This window comes from Bubalus bubalis, chromosome 4 (genome assembly GCF_019923935.1).
Source record: "Bubalus bubalis isolate 160015118507 breed Murrah chromosome 4, NDDB_SH_1, whole genome shotgun sequence".
Classification (NCBI taxonomy): domain Eukaryota; kingdom Metazoa; phylum Chordata; class Mammalia; order Artiodactyla; family Bovidae; genus Bubalus; species Bubalus bubalis.
In genome coordinates this window covers 7529786-7535785 of record NC_059160.1, presented here as the reverse complement: position 1 = coordinate 7535785, position 6000 = coordinate 7529786, and the positions used below count along the sequence as shown (strand labels likewise).

At 54.1% G+C, this 6000-nt stretch overlaps 1 protein-coding gene across 4 annotated transcripts in view; it reads left to right on the top strand.

The window, feature by feature from the left end:
- The first annotated feature begins 250 nt into the window (after positions 1–250).
- The window catches only part of ZC3H7B (zinc finger CCCH-type containing 7B), a 56819-nt gene continuing 51069 nt past the window's right edge, over positions 251–6000 (top strand). For 2 of the 4 annotated variants that reach the window (XM_044940815.2, XM_025282793.3), the window contains exon 1: positions 251–538. The gene's annotated coding sequence lies outside the window, so the exon portion shown is untranslated. The remainder of the gene's footprint in view (positions 539–6000) is intronic. The other 2 variants (XM_025282795.3, XM_044940816.2) reach the window with 1 other exon arrangement.

The window sequence follows — 6000 nt, the reverse complement described above, 5'->3', positions numbered from 1 at the left end:
TAGAAACTCTGGGGCGGGGGCGGAGGGGGTGCTCTTTACATGCATGAGGAAGGGCGGAGGCGCTCAGGGAGACCAGCACCCTCCCAGAAATGCAGAATCGCCAAGAGAAAAGCCCTAAGAGGGCAGGACACTTGCAAAGAAAATAAAGGTGAATTCCAGGCATGAGCTGTCGGCGAGGAAGAGGGACCTCCCCGCCCCCTCCGCCCCCAGGTGCGCGGCCCGCGCCGCCCACCCCCGGCACCCGGCGAGGGAAGCCGCGCTCTAGGACCCGAGGAGGAGGGACTGCAGGGAGACCGAGCCTCCAGCGGGTGCTGCCGCGAGCGGCCGGCCGGGGGGGCTGGAAATGAAAGTAAAGCGCTCCGGAGCCACATGGACGGAGCTGCCGGGGCGGCGGCGCCGGGAGCAGGATGCGGCTGCCCGTAATTAAATAGCATTTACTCTTATTATTACTAATAATAATAACGTAATCATACCTCTAGTCATAGCATACCATTTATCGGGCTCGGCGCAGGCCCGCGGGGAGCGCAGCCCGGCCGAGGTGAGTGCAGCGCGCGGCCCGAGCCCCGCGGGGCAGAGGCCGGGGGCCCGACCGCGGACGGGCGCCCGGCGCGGGAAGGGCTCGGGGTACCTGGGGGCCGCGCCGGGCCGGGCGGAGGCGCGGGGACCCCTGGCCCGGCCGGAGCTGCGCTGGGGACGCCCGGAGAGTGCATGTTGCAAAAATAAAGACACAGCTTCCTCCCCCTCCTCAATCCCCCTTTCCTTCTTTTTGGGGCTCCCCCTCCCGGCCCCCGCGCCCAGCCCCAAAGTTTCAAAGTTACTGTGCGGCCGGGGGCACCTGCCGCTGGGTGATTTGACCGCCTCTGCAAGCCCCCGGGAGGTGTCTCGGAATTTCTTGCGTGGGGGGCTCTCTCTTGGGCGTCCGGAGCTTTGGGGTGCGCGGAGGCTTTGCGGGCCCCCGCGATGGGGTTCGAGGGGATTGGCGATTGGCGGGGGCGTCGCTGGCAGCGCTCCCCTTCCTTTTGTGTGCGCCTTGGCCCCGCAGCGCCGGGAGTTGGAGGGACCGCAGCGCGGGCGGAGGACAGCGGCCGCCAACGGGCCGCCCCTGCGGGCTGCGGCGGCCACGCGAGCCCGGGGATCCGGGGCCTGCGGCCCGGCCCGGGGGAGAGGGCGGCAGGAAAGGGGGGCGCGGTCTGGGTGGGGGGCATTTCCGGTCGTGGTATCGGTCCCAGGACTCCTAGGCCTGCGAGGATTCCGTCGTCTGACCAGGTGCGCGCAGGGGCTGCGGGGGACAGCTCCAGTGCCTGCGGGGCGCCCCCTGAATATGGGTCCCCGAGAGCCACCCACCACGGCGGCCTCGGACCCCTCTACTACCCTCCGCGGGCCTCAGGACCCTTCCCGGCCTGCCCCTTTCTTTCCCTGATTTCCCCCTAAAATCGGACCGACTAGGACGTTTATAGGTGCCTGATTTGGGGGTCTTTAACAGAGACAAAGCAGTATTCCCAGGAGAAAAAAAAAATCAGGATTCACTCTGATGGACTCTGATAGGTGTGATGCCTACATGCTATCTGTGGGGAAAAGTAGGGGCTGGAGAAGGGGGCTGAGCCCAGAGTGGGGGACTGGGGGCCCCCAGCAGCTTTGTCAGGGATTTCATTTCCCTGGGGCTGCTTACTGGGACTTTGGTCCTGGGTACAAGACTTTGAACCCCAACTTCTTAGCATTTTCCCTCAGAGCTTGCAGTTCATCAAGTTCCATGAAAATAGCAGAATGCAGATCCTTGAATCCTCACACAAATGGGATAATTATAGTACGTTTAGCAACTGCTGGACACAAAATTCCAGCAGAATCTTTCATTCTGTTACCAAGTCTTCCTCTTCTCCTCTCTGCAAATACAAGCATACCCACCTTGGTTGTCTTTCCCCATTTTTACTTCCCTTGGAAATTGGACTGCAAGCTAGAAATGATGCCCAGCAGATCACAATTAGAGCAGGTCTGAGGTGTGGGCTTCCTTAAGCTGGGAAGAAGAAACCTGTTCCAGAAGGGTTGAGATCTGAGGATGGGAGAGAACTTTTGTGATCCCTGAGCTGGGATGACGGCTTCCCCAGTGTCTCAGCAGTAAAGAATCTGCCTGCAATGCAGGAGTCTTGGGTTCAATCCCTGGATCAGAAAGATCTGGAGGAGGGCATGGCAACCCATCCCAGTATTCTTGCCTGGAGAAGCCCATGGAAAGAGGAGCCTGGTGGGCTGCAATCCACAGGGTCACAAAGAGTTGGACACGACTGAACATGCATGCACGTTCGTACTGGGATGAGGTTCCATGAATACTGTGAATGACTGCTGACTTTTTGTTTAGGATGAACAATTAAGAATGTGGGTTTTGGTGGACTATTTGGGGCTAAGAAGCTCTGTGGGATGATCTGGGCTCTTGAATCTTAAGTATAGGACAGTTGAGGCATCAGTAGGTTTGGATTTGAGAATCCAAACATAATAATCCCTTAAATAGCACTTTTTAGTTTATAACAAAAGGGCTTCCACATATGTTCTCTCATCTGTCCTCCATAGCAACCATGTCAGCTAGACATTTTTCAATCTTAATTTTCCAGATGAGAGATCTGAAGCTTAGAGAGTTGAAGGTCTTCCTGGAAAGTCACACAACAGAGTTAGGATTCCTGCCTCGTTTTCTGCCTGCAAATCTTCACCCTCTCCCAGAGCCCTGCCTACCTTAGCAAATTAGTCTTCAAGAGCCTCTTATGGTGTACAGTGTGATGCTGTGGAGTCGGCTTGGGTTGAATTTGCCACTTAAAGGCTGGCTGGAAAGAGAAAAGTTAACTCTAGTGAAGCAATGAGAGAACAAGAAGATGATCAATACTGGGGTCCAGGCGGTGAGAGCGGAGAGAAAGAGAGAGCTCTCAGGGTAACCTGGAAAAGTTAGGGAAGGTTTCCTCCAGCAGGTGGATCTTGAGCTTGAAAGGATGAGGAGGTGTGGCTGGGGTGGAGAAAAAGTAGGGAATTCTGGGCTCCGCACCACTGCTTCTGCGCTGGAAGGTTGATGTACCTTTTCTCTGATTCTTCCAGCGGCTCCGTGAGGGGTAGGCACTATTATCTCCATTTCACAGATGAAGAAACTGAGGAACACAGGATTTATGTGGCTGGTCACCCAAGGTCACCTGGCTGGATTTGAAGCCAGTCCTGTGTGACAGTTGAGTGGGCTACATGGTGTCAGAATTGGACCACCTCCATCCCAAATATGGAGAGCAACAACAGGGACCCAGACAGTCTGAACTGGCAAATGCTCTAGGGGTGGGGACCCAGGCTGAAAGGTCGGCAGGCTCCCCAGGGCCAGAGTTTCACTGAATCAGCCTTGTGTCCCATGATCTTATGGGGCTGGCCCAGTGCAAGTCCTCTCAGGCAGCTACTGGAAGCCTGATTTTAGAAGGCAGACTGGTGGTGGAAGGAGACTGGGTCCCGAGCATGGAGATCCGAGCTCAGTTCCCATTGCCTGCCAGCGCCTGATTTGATACTGCCGAGGAGCTTGTGCTTGGAAAGGAGAAGGATACGGATGATTAACCCGAGTCTCCCAAGGACAGAAACTGGTTCTGATTCACCCTCTGTGTCCCAAGCCCCCGTGGAAGTGCCAGGAAGACACGATCAACTATTGTCTTGTCAAATTGAATAATGTCCCCGTGTAGAGGAAGAAGATTTATTTTGCCCTGGGGGTTGGAAGGTCTTCCAAGAAGTGCCACTTAAAACATTGGAAAGGAAAAAAAAGAATAACGTGTTAGAAAGATGGGTTGAGAAAGGGCATTCTAAGGAGAGGCGCTGAGCTGGACAAAGGCAGGGCTGTGTACAGTCAGACCGGGCAGGTTGTCTGGAACAGTCCATAGTGCGGGTGGCAGGTGTGAGTTCAGGTTCAAGTCAGGCTCTGCCACCGTGGTCCCTTGGGTTCTCTGGGCCCAAGTTTCCTTTTCTGAAAAGGAACTCTGAGAGTTGATGATGTTTTATGGTAACCTCTAGGAGAAGCCCAGTGCCCGGGGATTGGGACAGGAGACTCATATGAGAGGAACTTTGTTGTTCAGTGGCCCAGTTGTGTCTGACTCTTTGCAACCCCATGGACTGCAGCACGCCAGGCTTCCCCATCCTTCACCATCTCCTGGAGTTTGCTCAAACTCATGTCCATTGAGTTGGTGATGCCATCCAACCATCTCGTCCTCTGTCGCCCCCTTCTCCCCCTGCCCTCAGTCTTTTCCAGCATCAGGGTCTTCTCCAGTGAGTTGATTCTTCACATTAGGTGGCCAAAGTATTGGAGCTTCAGCATCAGTCCTTCCAATGAATATTCAGGACTGATTTCCTTTAGGATGGACTGGTTTGATCTCCTTGCTGTCCAAGGGACTCTCAAGAGTCTTCTCTAGCACCATAGTTTGAAAGCATCAATTCTTCAGTGCTCAGCTTTCTTTATGAGAGGAACTAGGGGAGTTTAAAATTTTTTAGTAACTTCACAAACACCAATCCAGCGATTAGCTAGTGGCCAGCTGTTATGAGTGCTTTCTCCTGGATAAGCTTATTGAATCTTTATGATAGCCATATACAGGTGGGTGCTACAATTATCCCCATTTTACAGATGGAGAAATTGTGGCACAGAAAGGTTAAATGTCATCCTGTAAGTGGCAGAGCTGGAGGTCAAACCGGGGCAGTCTAGCTCTTGAGTTGGCCCACTGGGGGACCAGGTGAGGCTAGGCAGGAGGGAGGCAGGAGACTCGTGGGGCTGGTGGTGGTACAGTTGAGACAGCAGAGGGTGGAGGTGTCCTCTGAGGAAGTCTGACTGCAACTTCAGCTGGGGTTGATGAAGTGACGGCTATGTGTCAGCTCCCTGGAGCCTCCACGGAAGCCAGCTCCTTTCATCACATTTAATGGTCCATAGAAAACGGGCTCGTTTTCCTTTTCTCTGTCAACACCAGCTATGGGGCTCCTTCCCACCTTATTTATTTCTCCTAGTAAGTCTGTTTCTTTGCAAGCGCCCTGATGGCTTCTGCAGGTGTGTTAACGCCATTTCACCATCAGGCCTTGGAGGCCCAGAGGGAAGGGGAGGCAGCCTTTCTGCATCCAGGAGCTGTCTAGAGTTGACTTCAGTTCAGCAGCATTTCCTGAGCTCCGGATCAAAGCCTGAGATTCAAGCTTGATGGGCACAGCAGCTACAATGCCAGCAACCACCACAGCTGGACGCAGCTGTGTGCCCACCCTGTACTTGCGCTTTCTGTGTGCCTTCTGTTACCAAACCTGCTAGCAGCCCCATTTTGCAGATGAGAAGACTAAGGTTCCCAGATCATACGACTGAGGTAGAGCAGGAGGGTCAGGGGGAGCCCAAGCCCGAGTCGGAGGTCTTAGCTGCCCTGCCAGAGAGATGCTGTCAAGCTATTTCAGTTTCCAGGGAGCTCTTTTGCTTTTTCTTTTTAAAATATTTATTTATCGATGTGGCTGTATGGGGTTTTAGTTGCAAGATCTTCATTGTGTCATGTGGAATCTTTCCTTGCGGCACGCGGACTCTCTAGTTGTGGCACACAGGCTCCTGAGCGTGCGGTCTTGGTTGTCCCGCAGCACCTGGGATCTTAGTTCCCTAACCAGGGATCGAACCTGTGTCCCTTGCATTGCACAGTGGACTCTCAACCACTGGACCACCAGTAAAGTCCCTTGAGCTCTTTTCTTACCTGCCTGGAAACCCTAGTTATCTAACATGTGTGTCTAGTCTCTCATTCATCCTCATGATAATCCTTCATGATAAGAGAAATCTGTTAGTCAAAAGAAACCAAAGGGCGACCCACCCACCCTCCAATTCTTCCTGCTCTGTCCACAGCGTGACTCAGAGAAGGGACCAACCGGGTGTCAGATACCCTGAGACCTAGAGCTGGGGTCAGCCAGCGAGTGTCTATCAAGCACTTCCCTGAGGGCTGCAGGCAAAGGTCGAGACTGTGACCCTTTTCAGAGGCTCCTCTAAGCTCTGGAGCATTC